This window comes from Falco naumanni, chromosome 3 (genome assembly GCF_017639655.2).
Source record: "Falco naumanni isolate bFalNau1 chromosome 3, bFalNau1.pat, whole genome shotgun sequence".
NCBI lineage: Eukaryota > Metazoa > Chordata > Aves > Falconiformes > Falconidae > Falco > Falco naumanni.
The window spans coordinates 62934365-62952200 of NC_054056.1; the positions used below are offsets into that span (position 1 = coordinate 62934365).

At 37.9% G+C, this 17836-nt stretch overlaps 1 protein-coding gene across 2 annotated transcripts in view; it reads left to right on the top strand.

The window, feature by feature from the left end:
- DLGAP1 (DLG associated protein 1) overlaps positions 1-17836 on the top strand; it is a 430938-nt gene that overhangs the window by 159670 nt on the left and 253432 nt on the right. For both annotated transcript variants that reach the window (XM_040588005.1, XM_040588007.1), the window contains one exon: positions 4802-4907. The gene's annotated coding sequence lies outside the window, so the exon portion shown is untranslated. The remainder of the gene's footprint in view (positions 1-4801; positions 4908-17836) is intronic.

Consider the following 17836-nt stretch of genomic DNA (forward strand, 5'->3'; position numbering starts at 1 on the left):
CCCAGCAGGATGATGGAAGATACAAGCAGCTTATTATTGGTAACTCCGTGCTCCAGTTGTCTTGGGGAAAATAAGCAGTTTGCTCTGACTATGGACAAAATCTTAATGTATTATTATTACTGTAGATCAGGAGTGGAGCTGTAGACATTGAAGTATTGCATTAATATTTGCTGTGCTTGGATTAGCTGAATTGGCAGCATATTTAAGTAGAGACTTGGGCTTTCTTATTTACTTAATTGTATTTGTAATTTACTGTCTCTCAGTACTTAGCATAGTTTTTAATTGTCTGAGGGGACTGTTGATTTTACAAATGAGGTGGAATAAGTGTGTAATAGCGCGGTTTTGGCTTTGTAGGAAGAAGGTTGAGTTTTGTGCTCATTGCTAAGCTTTATGATATTCCCATTACTACTGCACTAGTATGGTTCTAATTAAATTTTTAGAAGTTCATTTGGCAGTTTGTTACTAGGGAGTCCTCATTTCTGTAATTATTACTATTTGGCTATAATTTGGGTAGCAAATATGTGAGGTTCCTGCCTAGTGCTTAAAAAGTGAAAAACTGTTGGTGCTAGTGGCTTAATATGCACTAAATCATGTTCTGAAAGAGGTCGCTTCTGAACATCTGAGGTTATCTGCCATTTGCCACCCTGGGTACCCTCATTGAAAGGGTGCACTATATATAAAGCCACTCTAAGACATTCCTGTAATGGAACAAATTTGGGCTGTTAAAATGGGTCCGTATCCTGACACTGCTTACAGAGAAATGGATAGTCATCCACTTTCACTACAAATTACTTTTACTTCATAAAAAATTGATTCATCTCTTTTACAGTATATATTTGATAATTAAAAATGGTGTATGACAGCAGAACCCCAGGAATATGGAGGTACATCAGGTAGAAGAGAAATGGAGTGGCTTACTGTGTAATCAAATATTTGAAGACCTGCCCTTCATTTCTGCACTGAAATTTAGCTTAATGATAATGTTCACACTAATTACAGAATTGCAGAATAATTTAAGTTGAAAGGTGGTCATCTAGCTGAAGCCCCTGCTTAAGCAGGGCTAATGTCAAAATTACATCAAGTTGCTGAGTGTCTTGTTCATCTGAGTGTTCAATATCTTCCAGGATGGAGATGCCACACCCTCCCTGGGCACTTGTTCCAGGTTATTCCCTTTTTCCTGTTCTCTACCACACTTTTTTCTAGGTGTATTTCTGACCAAATCTAGCTAGAACTACATAGCAGTTGTGAAGTTAGTGTTTTCCACCTAAAAGCGGGTTTTAAAGACTCTGCTTTTTTTCAATGATCTGCCATACAATACCTAGGTGATTTGAGTCACTCTTGCGTGCTAAAACTGAACCAGAAACTGGGGAGGTTAATGTAGGTCTGATTCCTGCTGTAGCAGTGATTACAGGCTATGAAGCAGTTTCAAGTCAGTCTGTTGAGTGAAAAGTCAATTCATAATGTCCACATTTTTCATGAAAAAGCAACAGTCTGAAATTAAACAAAAGGGATCAGATGCCCTACAGTTTGTACTTCTGTATTTCAATGTCATTCACAGTGGTGTAAACACATCAGTCTAAAAAAGCTTTTGAATCCTGTCCACTTTCTATTCAATTGCTCTCTTTTTCCTGTATGCTGGGTGGGGATATCAGTGTGCACAGCTTGTTGGGTGTACTACAAGAAGATCATTAAAATGGCTGCAATGTCAAGGCCAACAGTCCTTTGTCCCACATTCTATTTCATGCATCAAAGACCAAAAGAAAGAATACAAGAATGTGGCAAGCATATGCTCTTAGCCTCCAGCTGTCTTGAACCTGGGGTCTTTCTGAGCTCGATGTTTCTGAACATTTATAGTTAGCTAAAATCAGGGAATTTCATTTTCCTGCACCTGTCTAGACTCCCCTTGAAGGTGTGATTTGATGCTTATAACCTCCTGTGGCAGCAAGTTCCACAGTGCAACTGCATGTTTCAGAAAGAGCCAAGTCCCTTTGTTCATTTGTTCTGCTTTCTTCCTTTTTATGAATGTGATTCTTAACCAGTTTCATTTGACGCCCTCTAGTTCTTGCATTGGGCAGAATTAGGCAGTGAAAAAAATAGCTTTACTAACCCTCTCCATGCCTGTCATGTTTTCATAATCTTCCATGGTTCAATTCTTTCTTTCATAGGCCAAGTAGTCTTACCCTGTTCATTTGTCTTTCATGCAAAAGTCATTCTGTACCTGCCATCATCATCTTGGTCTTCGGTGAACTTTTGCTGGTTGTGTGTCTCTGATTCAATAAAAAGTAAGGAAAGTGGGCAGAGAAGGCTCGCATGCATGGATATGCACAAATAAGTACCAAAAGCAAAAGGGATGAAGAATTGAACAAATTTGAAAGCCATTAAAACAACATTGATTTATTTTGGTCTGTTGACTTGGATAGTACCATGTGTAGTACAGAGCTTGAAGCACACTAATCCATGACCATCTCTGAAAACTGTATCATATATATTTATATGTTTGCAGAAAGTTCCTCTCAAATTTTATTTCCTCTTTTACATTTTAGGCCGTGGCTTACAGTGTGCTTAACACTTGTTTGATGCAGGTGATACCTGTACATTGCATGGCCTCAGTGTCCCTGTCATCACTAAATACATCTGACAAGTTCAGATTCCTCTTGTCCAAGCAAACGCTTCCAACTAAGAGAAACCCGTTCGAGCCCAGCTTCAGCAAGTTTATAAAGCAAATCCTCAAACATGGGAGTTTCAATGTGTTCAGAGAAGTCCTTACAACTGAAGACTCTGCATTAAGGCCTTCCCAATTTGATCCTTTAGAGATTTATCTTTGAAAGCTTCCTAAGGGGATCTTATATGAAAAAATCAATCCAGTTTACTTGTTTCAATTAAATATACTCTGTCAATTTTATACTCTCAAGGAAAATCTGAAATGGTTATGAGGTAGTCAATATTGTAGTCAAATTAAAGCCTCCCTCAAAAGAAAACCTGTCAGCTGGAAATCTATGCATTTCTGAAATTATTTAAGATTAATTTCCAGTTCTATACCTCTCTTTCGATCCCACTGCCAAACTGATGCTTTTACCATCACATTTTACTGCTTTAAACATTTTTTTCTCCCCCTCCTGACTCAAAAACCTGCACAAACCAGAAAGAAATATTGAAAGAATGCCTGTACAGAAAGAACTGAAAATTAGCTTTAGTTTTGGGAAGAAATACAATGAAGATGGTTATATACCTCAGGGGAGAGGCAGGCCCTCAAAGCCAGCTATACAAAAGTGCTGTCGTTGGAGTACTAGTGGAAATCTGTTTCTATTCTGATAGTTTCAGAGGCTCTGAAATAGTATAAGAATTTTGTTCATCTTGGAAACAGGTCTCATAGCAAATAAAAAGACAGTTGCAAAAGGCAAACTGCAGCCTTTATCAATTTGACTGCTTTTGAGGTTAAGGAATTCCCAGAAATAAACTTGTCTTGTGCTTAGAGGCTGTTCCTGTCCTCTTCTGTCCTCTTAGTGGTTATTTGGAAGCTAATTTCAGTCCCGTTTGATGCTTTACTAAGATGTGCCTCCCATTTCCAAAGCAGTTAATTAAAGAAAGTTTTCTAGCCTATGGGAAGTGGGGCATCAGACTCACTGATCCGGTTGGTCTCCTCTGGCTTTATAAATATGAGTTTGTAATATTTACAGGTTATTTTTGCTCTGAAAATTTTTACTTGTTTTTTCTGACAACTAGTGCCCGATCATTAACTGTGGTCTGTGTAAAGGTGTTACTCTGAATGAGCATCAAGAGAGTAAAATAACTTCAGTATTTTCAACATATTGAACAAGTCGTTGTACTGATTGTACTTCAGTATCATCCAAAGCTAGTATCTAAGAACTCTTAGACATACATATTTTTTTTTAATCTCTTTTAATAAGCTTTTCAGTAAATTTTGATTGGAGCTGTTAACTGCATTTACAAGAAAAAATGTTTGTGCTTATTCTGGCTTGTACTTACAAATTGTTCACATGAAAAAAAAAAAAAAAAACCAAACCAGAATAAAATAGACTAGACCTTTAAGTGATGAGAAACAAAACTTAAAATAGTGAGATGACTCATAGAGCTCAAATATAGAACACAGAGAAAAGCCACTTATTTCTGTTAGTCTTAGTAAGTAGTACTGGAGGACTAAAAGAGAAAAACATATGTGTCATTTTCCTTACCAGAGAAAGAAAATGGCTTGGAAATATGAATTTTCAGTTTATATAATTTTTTTAAAAAAATTGTATATTTAAATGTGCAGTGATTTGCAATTTTGTCCACTACCCACTGAATGCTGGTGGGGATGCACTGTGTGTACAGCTGGGTGGGTGGTCAAGTTTTCTCATCATTCTCCTCTGCTGTTCCAGACAGAGGCAGCAAGGACTCCACGGTGCTTATGTAGTGTAAGAAAAGGTTGTAGAAGGATGAGACTCAGGGAGAGGCAAACTTGCAGAGGGACAGTAAATTTACTGAGGCAATCACATGTAATTAGCCTTTGTATCTTTCTGTAAAAGAACCAACAAACTTCATGTGTTGTGCAGGGAGAGTAAAGCATGTGAGAAGGCACCACAATTGCAGCTTTATACAATCTAAGTATTGTATATTTTTGTGCTTTTTTCTTGCAAGGAGGACAGTGTGGTACCATGTGAAAACTTTGTCATAGACTATTGATATAAAGCCTCTTAATATTGCTGTGATTTTCATGAATACATATCTGCTTGCCATGTTAATAATTTTATCTTGTTTCAGGCTAGTAGTTTTTAACTGCTACACTTTGATTGTGTTTCAGAACAGTCAAGCACCAAATATTGGAACTGACATCTGAATTGAAGTGTGCAAAAATCTCTTCACTCTAACTATTGAACCAAACTAAAATGGAAAACTGACTAAAGGAGGTGAGTCCTTTCTTCTTACTCTCTGATCATTCTCCTTGATCTGTCTCTGCATTACTTTTATTCATTTTTCTGCAGATTTACTTGTAAAAGGCAGGAAGCCAAGTGACTGCAAAATCTGAACTGCTTTAATGGAAATGAAGGTAGCCTGATAGCTTGCAATTTTGGCTTAGAAAATGATGTATATGATAACTCATCTTTGTACTTATCTAGGTCTGCAGAGTGCAGACAGTGTTATTATCAGGTGTCTTTGAATGTGGTGGTGAATGATTTTCATGAGTCTGACATGAACATAAAATTGAAGCACGTAAACTTAAATGTCCAGTAGGGCCCCAGAGGGGGCTAGGATGTGTCATAGCTGTGGAGTGAGTGTAGAAAGTATGAGAGGAAAGAATGGATTTGGCCTAGAGGAATATAATGAAAGAGAGAGATCAGAGCCAAAAATCAAGTACAAAGAACAGTATGGGGGAGTGGTTGCAGCAACTCGGAAGCAACATTGAAATGGCCTGGAGAAGCTCTGATAGGGACAGAACTTCCTTTTCCACAGTTTACACAGCAGCCTTTTTTTTTTATTATTTATTTATTTATTTACACTAAAAATTGGAAAAAAACCAGGATCTTACTGACCTGGTAGGCATACTGAAGATAAGCTGACCTCTAGCAACTCTAGGCTCTTGAACACACGTTGAATAGCAGTGAAACGTCTACATGTAGTGAACTATGGGTATTTCACAAAGCTGATCATACCAAGACAAGTTAAAATCCATACTTCCCTATGTGATTTTTTCATTACCACATAACAGGCTTAAACATACATGCACTAGGAACAAGGAGAGTATTTTTAATTTATATTTCTTTTTAACATGGTGGTCATGCTGCTTATAATTTGATATGATTTTAAAAGTAACTCTTAGAACTATGCTATATTCAACTGTTTACAGTTCAGTAACAAGCAATTTAATATTAAATTAACCTATTAATTATAGAATTGGTTATGGGTATATCACCATCAGTTAGGTATGATACTGTACTTCAAATTGTATATTTCCCTGAATGGACGGTAAGTTTAAGATACTGAATGAAATGTTTTACATCTCTGGAATATTCTTTGTATCACTCCAGAGTGATCTTTACTCATTGTTTTCCCTTTATTTAAAAAATGTCAATGGATACCTCACTTAAAAAGATTTAGTTTCTTTCAACTCAATTTTTTATCAAATTACCCAGCAGTAACAATTGCTTTGTATTTTAGTAAACTTAATGTAAAAAGAGAAGATATCAATGCTGCTGGAACATTTCCATAGCCATAAAACTGTATCCAGGGTGATTTATTAGACATAATGTATATATGATGCTGTATGTTGCATATGTAGCATATATATATATATATATACTTACACATTACAAGTATATATTTCTAGGGTACTTATACATGAGAAAGAGTAATGCATTTTCTTTGTGGAATAGAACTTGGACCTAGCGTGTATTTTCTGACAATATAAACTAACTAGGTCAGTTGATCTACCTTTACCTCTGTTTGGCCTTCTGTAAAAGTCTACAATGTCATTTAGATGTTTATATAATGATTGCAGTGATGTGTTTTTTCCCAAATATTGGCTGGATTTTTATCTTAGGAATTTTTTTTTTTAGTAACACATTTACTTATCACATATATATTTATATCAATTGCTTTGCGTTTTCTTACACAAGATCACTTGTTTTACCCAAAGCACAGGGAACTGTCTCCAGCATTCCCAGTGTTCAGTTTCTTACAGCTGTGCTCAGGTTTGGCTGTTAATGCACCTCAATTTGGGCATGTATCTTTTTGAAGGGTCAAAAGGTTAAGAATGATGCAGTAATAACATTATTAAGGCTGTGCAGTCACCTCTGTGAAAATTAGGAAATGTCAAAATGCATGTTGTCAGTTCACGTGTATCATGACAGATGCTTTCCAACAACAATCTCGTTTACCATTTTCTGCCTCTAGTTTTACTTGAAGTTCACCTGAGTATTGGTGGTTTCCTTTTTTAAATATTAGGACATAAGCTTATGATTTAGTTTTATTATTCAATTTGATCCTTCTTATGATGTTTTATAAATTCCACCTATTCAGTTGATCTGTCCAGTTTTGGATAGGATATTTAAGATTTTGGATAGGGTATTTGTACAGACACACACACTCCTCCTAATACAGCAACCCTCTGCTTACTCACAAGAAGCAAAGTCAACACCACTTGAAGGGTAGAACAGAGACTGTTTTTACTGAGTGTTGGGAGAATCGGTGTAATGGGGAATTCCTTCAGTATGGAGGGTTGTGTTGGGGAATGCAGTAGGGAGTGATTCTTATTGTAAATACACCGTTAGAACTACACAAAAAAAATTGTTCATTGTAGAATAATATGAATGGACAAAATGCCAAAACTAATGAGTATATAGATGCTTCTCAGAAGAAATGCCAGTTTCTGTGATGCTTCCTATCAGTTTAGTGCCTTTCTGTAAAGGGGACTTTTGCTTGGGGCAAAAGGATATGAGGTAGGAGCATAAAAAATATCTTAAAGGAGTAAAAAAACACCATTATGTCATTGAAGAAGTTATTTTGACTAGTGATACATTTATTAGAAACAGCAGGATGAGGTCCATTTATTTTCACAAGGTATATATCATCAATGTATGTTACTCTATTGTGAATTTTGTTCAAGAGAAATGCAGATGGAACTTAAACATGCCATTAAATCAAGACACATTTATCAGTAGAAAGATGGCTAGGCTGTGAAGAAGTTGGATAAGGAGGACCTATGTGGAATGTGTTAGGGACACAGAAGAAATTGAACTATAACGAGACCAAACAAAAGGAATATAATTAATCCTCTACAGGGAGGAATATAGGGAAGAAATTTAAGTCTTAAGGTCTTCCTGTCTTATTGGGAGATAGGGTAGAGGATGCTTTGTATGCTTTTTTTGAGACTGAGAGCAGTCTCAGACTCTTAAAAATGTTGTTCCTTAGGGAAAAGGACACAAGACATGGAGAACAAATTACCACTTAAAAGATATGATGATCTTTGATGCAGTACAAGAGAAAGTGTAAGGTATTTTACTATTAATGCTGGTGTGAAGGTAACAGCTGTAATGAGAAAAATTAGAAGTATTGCCTGAGGTAAAGTACAATGAGAAGACACAAAAGCTTAGATGAGGCAAAGGTAGTGTAATCAAATATAAAGAAAAAACAGCTTGTTGTGGCTGACCCCAGCTGGCAACTAAGTACCACACAGCCATTCACTCACTTCACCCCCCTGCAGCAGCATGGGGAGGAGAACTGGGGGGAAAGGCATAACTGGTGGATTGAGTTAAGAACAATATAATAATTGAAATAAATAATAATAGTAATTGTAATGAGAAGGGGAGAGAGAGAGGGATAAAACCCAAAAGGAAAAAAAAAAACCCCACAAGTGATGCACAATACGGTTGCTCACTACCCACTGGTCAATGCCCAGCCAGCGATCAGCCCACCCCAGCCAACCTCCCCGCAGTTTATATACTGAGCATGACATGCCATGGTATGGAATATCCCTTGGGTCAGTTTGGGTCAGCTGTCCTGGCTGTGTCCCCTCCCAATACCTTGTGCCCCTCCAGCCCTCTCAGTGCAGACACTAAGAAAGAGTCCTTGACTTAATATAAACATTACCCAGCAACAAGTAAAACTAACAGCGTGTTGTTAACATTATTCTTGCACCAAATCCAAAACACAGCACTGCACCAGCTACTGAGAAGAAAATTAACTATCCCAGCCAAAACCAGGACACAGCTTTCAGGTGCTAACTGAAAACTGATCATTACTTGCTTGGGTTTTTTTAAAGAAAAATTTAGACAAGACTTTATTACAGCTTGAATGGTAATTCCCTCATTGGATATACAAAGCCTATGAATCAGAGAAAAGAGACTTAAATGACAATGCGATAGCTAGGAGAATTGTCTTGTCTATTAGATAAACCAGGAAATTTCAAATGAAAACACATTTCAGATATTCAACTTCCTTCTCTACTTAAGGGTAGACCAAACATCAAAATGTAAGATAGAGATAACTCTTTTTAAGCAATAGTATGTGGGCAACAAGAGGCACCTGATGAGATGTAAAGAGCCAATATTTTTGCATCCAGTGGCAAGTCGGAAGTACAGGGAATATTCCAAAATGTTTTGGAATGAGCCAGATACTGAAATTACTCCTGGCCACTCCTTAAATTTGAGTGCCATAGTGACAACAATAATGTCATAACTCTGAAAAATCATGATCCTTGTAAGCATAAGGGAAAATGGAGTTATAGTATATAGGTGGAGAAAATAAAAATGCAGATAGAGAGGTGCTGAGATATAGAATAAAATATTGTATCAAACAATTTATTTTACTGATAAATAAGGAAATGACCATTAATAACTAGAAAGTATAGAGGCTTATCTCTGTGTAATACAGAACTGATGAATTTGCTTACATGAGTTAAATATTTACCTGGTAAATAAAAGGAACAAAATAAAGAGGAAGGCTGGTATTCAATATGGCTAAGGCCATCGTTTTTTCTGTATCAGTCTGAACAAAATTTCACTTCATCACATCTGGCAGAAATAGGAAACAATTCCTCACAGCTATAATAATTTTTGTATCATTATTTATTTCAGAAATGTACCTTTGATCTCCTGCCTTTTAACAGTTGGTGTCATCTAGATATTTATTGACTAAATTCTAGAAGGTGTGGTCCTTCTTCCCATGCCATTTAGATTGAGGGGTTTTGTTTGTTTGGGGTTTCTTTTTGTTGGATATTTTTGGTTTGGGTTTTTTGGAAGTTGGGAAATTGGTAGAGGAAGTTGTCCCAGAATGCCAGAAAGAAGGCTGTGTTTTCTACAGCTAACCTTAGCTTCAGTAAAACTAAAGAGAGCAATTTTGTAACCTTCTGACCAATTATTTTATTTCACTGCCTTTAAAGCATCACTACATTACACCTGCAGGATTTTATCAGAGAGTACTAAAGAAACATGCCTATCTATGTTTTTATATAAGTTATGTCAAGGTACCAAAACAGACTCTTTAATTTTAAATATTTTTAATAATTATTTAATTTTCATTTAATTTTATTAAAATAAGAAAGTAAACAAGTAAACTCAGAGGAATAGGCTCAGGAAAACAGAGAAAGTAACTTCAAGGCAGTGTTGCCTGCTTCCAGCTCACCTCCCATTGCCTTGATAAGTATGAGATTGTATAATATAGGTAAGGAAGAGAGGCTAAATTTTTAAACATGTACTCCTTTGTTATTTATTACACCTTTTCTTCCTATTTTATATTAATCCTATCCAATTCTAAATGGTACTTTAATTTTAAAATGCCTTTCCTTGTGACTTCCTTACCTTACAGTCAAAGTCACTGCCAAAATAGACCTGCTTGTGCATGCATGACTGTTGAGTGTCAGACTTGAGGCCAAGGGACGTAGTATCAGAGACAGGTAACACTCTTCTTTAGGCAACTACTTCCACCTTCAAACATGGGCCTTTGAATTCCCCCAGCATGGCTATTTTTTGTAAGTGCACACTATTGGAAATGGATGCCTGTAAGAAGCTTGCACAGTGGGTGAAAAGTAATAACACTATTAACTCTGAGAAAGGGAATGTTTCTGTATTCCCATCATTCTCTTCCAGTAAAAAAATTTAAATTGAACACAGTGGGAAATCCTATTTACTCCCATGGTACAAAATCATATCCCTGAAATAATTTGCCTATCTTAGAAACAAACAGATCTCTGGAACTGGCACTAGTTTTAGCCTGCTGATGCAGGGAAGGTTTTCTTCCTTAGGTTTGCATTGCACATCATCAGCAAACATAGGCATAGTCATAAATATAGGTAATATCTCACTATGTCCTGATGGCTTCATGGAATCAGGCGCTCCACATTTATTCTCGCACTGGAAAGAGTATAGGAAGCACATCTGTCCTTATATGGTCTGTCTTTATATTTTTATATGATTATAACAACTAAAGCAACAACATCATAAAAATTCTGATTCCGATAATCTTTTTAGTTCAGTATTACAGGGATGGAACTCTCAATGTGCAAAATAAAAAGATAAATTTGTCCTCACTGAATAGTGAAAGTCTGGCTGAGGTACATTAGCAACCTCTTCTGACTTACTGGGTAATACAAAATTATGTTCTTCTGAAAGCCATATTTATATGAAACTCCCTGTACCATACAGTTATTATTTTAAACTGTTTCTGCAATTTGTTTTATTCCTATTGTATAGTTTCTACTTATTATTTGGGATTTTTGCCCTTTCCTGCTGGCTCTTTTAGCTTCTTTCTGCATGCTGCAGGCATGGTTTAAAAAGCTGGATGATGATTTGGGGAAAGGGCATCATAGCAGTGGGTCACAGTAGGTATGTGGCAAACAATTCTGGTATTCAGGACTTGAATGCTCAAAACAGACCACAGTCATGGCTGGATGCAGTGACTAGGTTCTCAAGACCAAAGGAAAAAAACGTGGAAGATGGTTTAACAAAGTGTCTTTCATCAAGAACAAGATGTATTGTCATGTATATTATTGAAGCTCTCTGAATTGCCTTTGCTTTGCTGAATTTATCTGAGCACATTGATGAAATTTAAACAAACTAGAGATTTTCTGCAAACACTTATCTCACTGGTTTTATTTTAAAAGTGGGAAGAAATATTTCAGTGTTACAAAATTAGCACAATGAAATAATTGGCACCTAGGTTTTATGAGCTGGCTAGGAATTTCTTTCAGCTAAAACTCAGATCTTGCAAATCCTGAAAATCAGGACAGTTGCAAGGAGTAAAATAGAATACAAAATCATCAAAAGTAAAGTTTGGAAAAATTTCAAAAAATTGGTGAAGTGATAGATACCAATGAGGGTGAGTTGCCTAAAAGTTTTAGGTGAGTTTTGTATGTAAAATATCATTCTGTATGTCCTATATCAATCTCTGTAGACAAATATAGGCCTATAAACAAATACTATACTTAAGAATTATGCAGTACAAGAATAAGGGAGTACAAAATGGGGATGTGATCCCCTCAATCAAAATTCTGAAAAGGTTTTTGAGGGTATGGTACAGTACCAGCTGTAACAGGATTCTGCACGTGGCAAGTTAATGCACTACTCAAGTTTACAGATACAAAAGGGTCACCTTTCTGTTCCAAATATGGCCACTACAGGGCATATTTTATTAAGGTACTCATGTTTTAAAAAGTTGTTAAAAACTGGAGAAACTCTGGGAGAAGCCACAAGATTGGTTCAAATTAGACTAAAAATAATGGCTGGTTTGGCTCAGTGTTCAAGGAGGGGAGTCAGAAAACATTTTCTCCCTGTGGAAGGCAACAGAATGCTGAACTTCTGAGACTCACAAGTGATGATAAAAACGAACCTGTACCTGGAAGTTAAACCTAGAAATGGAAGCAAAGTGCTTATTTTTAAGCCGAAGTAAATACACATTGGAACAATTTACCAAACAGTGTTGTGGATTCTTGTAACTTAAAAGGTTTCATTTGGAATTAAGGCTAGGATTGCTGGAGCAATTTAGAGAATTAGATGCTCAAACACCCTTGAAATGTACTCATTCATTCACCAAGATCTCTTGGGCTCCTCTAGAAATGCAGCAAAGCTAAAAGCAGTATGCTGCTTTTGATTCACAAATGGGGCTTGATCGAAGGCACTGTGGAATAGGATGAGATGGTCTCTGCTATGTTACACAGCAGGTTAGACTGTATTGTCCCAGTAGCCTCTTTTGTTCACAGAGTCAGTGTGTGTGTGTGTTTGTACGTGAGAATAGCTTAAAAATGTTCTTACCTAATAAGAGCTGCTTGAGATTGCTGTTGGAAGTACTCACCCCAGCTGTTTTATACGACAACAGTGATTCAGAGTAGTAGGATGCTATTTCACCTCCATTCTTCTGCTGCTGGTAGGGGAAAGACTGAAAGACCAAGCTTGTGTACCTACATGGCATGAAGCAGCTGAGCAACAGCTTTGGATCTGTTAGGTTTTCAGCAGCTGATTTGGTTGCCAAAGCAGAAATGGTCAGTCATTTGTGATCTGAGTGTGTTGACCAGAGGAGGTCCTGAAATATGACTAGAAAGGTACAACTATGCATTTCTTGGGTTTCTGTAATATTGTCAATATAAAAAGTTCACTTCAGACCATTGCTTCTCACCAGGAAAACTCAGTGAGTATGGTTGGCTTCATTTTTACCTCCATAAGAGTTGCATTGAATTAGAGGCTACATAGACATATTAAACATCCAGTCATGCGCCAGTACAGGCAGTAATTTTGCTGTCACTGGGCACTGCGGCCGTTACTGTAGGAACGATCTGTTTTCTTTCGTTTTTACACTTCACTGCCTAGGGTCTGCATGGCTAAAAGCCACCTGTCCTGTAAACTAGATCTGTAGTCAGTACAAGTAACATTTGCAAGACAATTTCCTAGTATTACTTTTCAGAGATATGCATCTGAAATAAGATGGTAATGGAGAACAAAATAAAGCTCACCTATGGGTGAGGAAGATCACTGTATCCCTTGAATCAGAGTTGGATTCTGTCCTAAGTTTTGTTTATTCACAAAGCTGAGTTTTGTGAGGCTCTAGAAATCCAAATTCTGCCTGATAAACACTTTATAAGTATAAAGCTGTAACGTAAAACATTGAGGCTTTAGGGGGGGGTTCTTAAGCTTTATATTATTTTTTTCCAAGAATGTACAAATTAACATCATGGAAACAATTAATGTAGAAAAATAATAGTCTGCTTGTGGTTATTAACAGTTAATGAAATTATAACTTGAGTGTCCCACTCAACAGTTCTTTAAAATTACTTCTTGTTGTATAAGAAAACAGGCTTATGTCAGCCCACTGTTGAAAACCTGGGGTATAAATTGTTACAATTTGCATAAAAGTTAATTGTGTTGAATATAAAGCAAAAAGATAAGTAAGTGCTTATGTAGTGGTTGATATATCATAAATACTTTGGTAATCTGTTTACCCAAGACATCAGTGTGACAAGGTTATAATATTAGGTTGTTGGGGCTGTATCAGTATATAAAAGCTATTTGTCATCTTTATGAACTATATATCATTATCAGAATAAGCATTATACTGATGAGATTGCTGCACTTATCATCATTATCATATAGATCTTCCATGTGGTCTATCAAGTCCAACCAGGAGATGAAGCAATATGTATTTCAGACAAATTATTAATGACAACTGCTGTGTGCTTTCTTTACGCAGCTTATAAAAGTTCAAACTGAAAAGCAGCTATTGTGATGTCCAGTGCCGGAAAAAAAGTTAGATGCAAGCCCATTCTAAAATGTATTACGTTTTCAAGATCAAAACATTCCAGCCAGGTACTTCAGTTGAAGGTGCACAATGTCCAAGCAGTTGATTGTTTCATGTTAGTGACTGAGAAAATGTGCAGATGTTAACAGTTTGGGATTTGGGGCTTCTGTAAGTGAGCAAGTAATAACATAAGTAACCCAAAAAGTAATATATCTCCTTGTTAACCTCAATAGTTTTATAATGCAGCTATTCAAATAATAACCTGTAGTTTGCTCCCGTGCCTCTGAGAAGTGTCATGCTTTGCTGTAAGACTGCTGTAATTTTAGGTTCAGACCACTGCATGAAGATGCCCTCTGGTCTGAAGGGTGCACACCTTCCTGATGGACAGACCTTGTTAAAATAAGATTTTGAACACAGTAAAAATTGAGTTGTGCTGCTTTATGATAGACTAGGTTCACTTCTTGGTTTGGCCAAATGAGTCTGAGGAATGTTTGCACAGAGTAAGTCATGTAATTACTGCATTGCACTTCTTTACGTTACGTTATATATGTATGTTTATGCATATATGTACATCTAGTTCCTCAAAGTAGTTTGTAAAAATAACGAATATATTTTTTCTTTCTTTCTATCCAATTTGAAAATGTAACTCAGAAAGTGTGTTCAAGGAGATGAGGCAACATTGCTGTCCCAGGAGATACAAATTGGACTGATTAGGTCAAAACATATTTTCTTTCGTATGTGATGTGGAATCTGTCCAAAAGCAAAATAATAGTAGGCAGGACTGAAGGCAGTCAGCATGACATCAAGAAAGAAAGTACACCACTGGTTTGAAATATGACTTTAAGTAACTACAGAACTTCTTAGATTAAAGATCAGAAGCAATCCAATAAGGGAGATACATCTAAGCAACTTTGTAGGAGATGCAGCTATTTTGATTCTTGAGAAATAAGCAAGCTATGATATTAAAACCAGCATCTCCATGCACATGCTATTGAACCGCTGTAGGATCATTCTTTATTCAGTGGAAATTTGTAACAAGGATGAACTTTGTCCTGCAGCAAGATTTCTGATCTGGCTTTGACTCTTTGATACTTGGTGATGCCAGTCAGATTTCTTAAAGTATCATGACAAGAGTTAGTGTCTTAGAGCAACAATAAGCAAAGAAGCATGTGCTGTGGGAAAAGCATGACAGAGCCAGATATAACATGGCATAATTTTAGAAATCCCCTTATTTGACAGAGCATCTGGTTATAGGGTTAGACAAGTTAATACCTTGAGACTATTTGGGTAATGGATTGATCTCTTGTTGAGATATCAATAGCCTGAGTGTTTAAGAAAACACTTCCTGTATCCAGATATCCTTCTACTACACAAATTTATTCATCCTGCACTGCCAGACTATTGTAGCCTTCAACAACGTGGTGGGGGTTTTATTTTCAATTACTAATCCTTACTGCACATGATATTATGGTAAGATTGTGTGTTTGTAGCATGTCTTCTCTGAGTAATTGTTTAGCTGTCAGGGAACAAGAAAAAAAAATCAATAATACCAATCATTTTTAGCTCTTACATTCTAAATCAAATGTTCCTTCTATTAAGTAGCTTTCATATGTACATCTCTGTATGGTTATTTTATTTCTATTGTATTTATTTTCTCAGTGGTTGCTTCATATTTAAACAAATTAATTCTACATTGTTTAGGTTGGAAAAGACCTTTAAGATCATCAAGTCCAACTGTTAACCCAGGACTGCCAAGTCCATCACTAAACCATGTCCCTAAGTACCACACCTATGTGTCTTTTAAATACCTCCAGGGATGGTGACTCCACCACCTCCCCGGGCAGCCTGTTCCAATGCTTGACAACCCTCTCAGTGAAGAAATTTTTCATGATCCAATGTAAAACTCCCCTGGCACAACGTGAGGCAGTTCCCTTAGCTGCTCCTCCTAAGACTTGTACTCCAGACCTTTCACCAGCTTCATTGCTCTTTGGACACACTCCAGCACTTCAATGTCTTTCTTTTAGTGAGGCGCCCAAAACTGAACACAGTATTCGCAGTGCAGCCTCACCAGTGTGGAGTACAGGGGGATGATCACTGCCCTAGTCCTGCTGGCCACACTGTTTCAGATACAAGCCAGGATGCTGCTGCCCTTCTTGGCCCCCTGGGCACACTGCTGGCTCATGTTCAGCCAGCTGTCAACCAGCACCCCCAGGCCCTTTTCTGCCAGGCAGCTTTCCAGCCACTCAGCGTTGTTGTTACCCAAGTGCAAGACCCGGCACTTAGCCTCATATGATTGGCCTCAGCCCATCAGTCCAGCCTGTCCAGATCCCTCTGCAGAGCCTTCCTATGCTCCAGCAGATCAGCACTCCCCCCCAGCTTGGTGTCACTTGCAGACTTATTGAGGGTGCACTCAAGCCCCTCATCCAGATCGTTGATAAAGATACTAAACAGAACTGTCCCCAATATTGACCTGTGGGGAACACCACTGTGACCAGCCACCAACTGGATTCACCACCATTCCTTGGGCTCACCCATCCAGCCAGAATTTTACCCAGTGAAGGGTACACCCATCCAAGCCATGGGCAGCCAGTTTCTCCAGGAGGATGCTGTGGGAGATGGTGTCAAGGGCTTTACTAAGGTCCAGGTAGACACCATCCACAGCCTTTCCTTCATCCACTAAGTGTCATCTTCACACTTCATCTTGTCACAGAGGGAGATCAGGTTTGTCAAGCAGGACCTGCCTTTCATAACCCCATAGTGACTGGGCCTGATCGTCTGGTTGCCCTGTGTGTGCCACGTGATGGCACTCAGGATGACCTGCTCCATAACCTTCCCCAACACAAGATCAGGCTGACAGGCCTGCAGTTCCTGGGATCCTCCTTCCTACTCTTCTTGTAGATGGGTGTCACATTTGCTAACCTCCAGTCGCCTGGGACCTCCCCAGCTAGCCAGGACTGCTGATAAATGATGGAAGGTGGCTCAGTGAACACCTCTGCCAGCTTCCTCAGCACTGTTGGATGGTGTAGCCAGTTAATGACCATTTCCCCTTGGATTATGGGGGCTTCATTCTGCTCCCTGTCTTTCAGCTCAGGGGGCTGGGTACCTGGAAGGCAACTGGTCTTAGTATTAAAGACTGAAGCAAAGAGGCATTAAGTACCTCAGCCTTTTCCTTATCCTTTGTCACTACGTTTCCCCCCCCCCATCCAATAATAGATTGAGATTCTCCTTAGCCTGCCTTTTGTTGCTAATGCATTTATAGAAATGTTTTTAATTATCTTTTATAGCAGTAGCCAGATTAAATTCTATCTGGGCTTTGGCCATTCTAATTTTCTCCCTGCATAACCTCACGACATCCTTGTAGTCCTCTTGAGTTGCCTGTCCCTTCTTCCAAAGGTCATAAACTCTTTTTTTCCCCCTGAGTTCCAGCCAAAGCTCTCCTTTTTAGCCATTCTGGTCTTTTTCCCTGCTGACCCCTCTTTCAGAACATGGGGATGGCCTGCTCCTGCACCTTTAAGATTTTCTTGTTGAAGAATGCCCAGCCTTCTTGGAATCCTTTGTCCTTCAGGAGTGTCCCCCAAGGTACTCTGTCAATCAGGCTCCTAAACAGGCCAAAGTC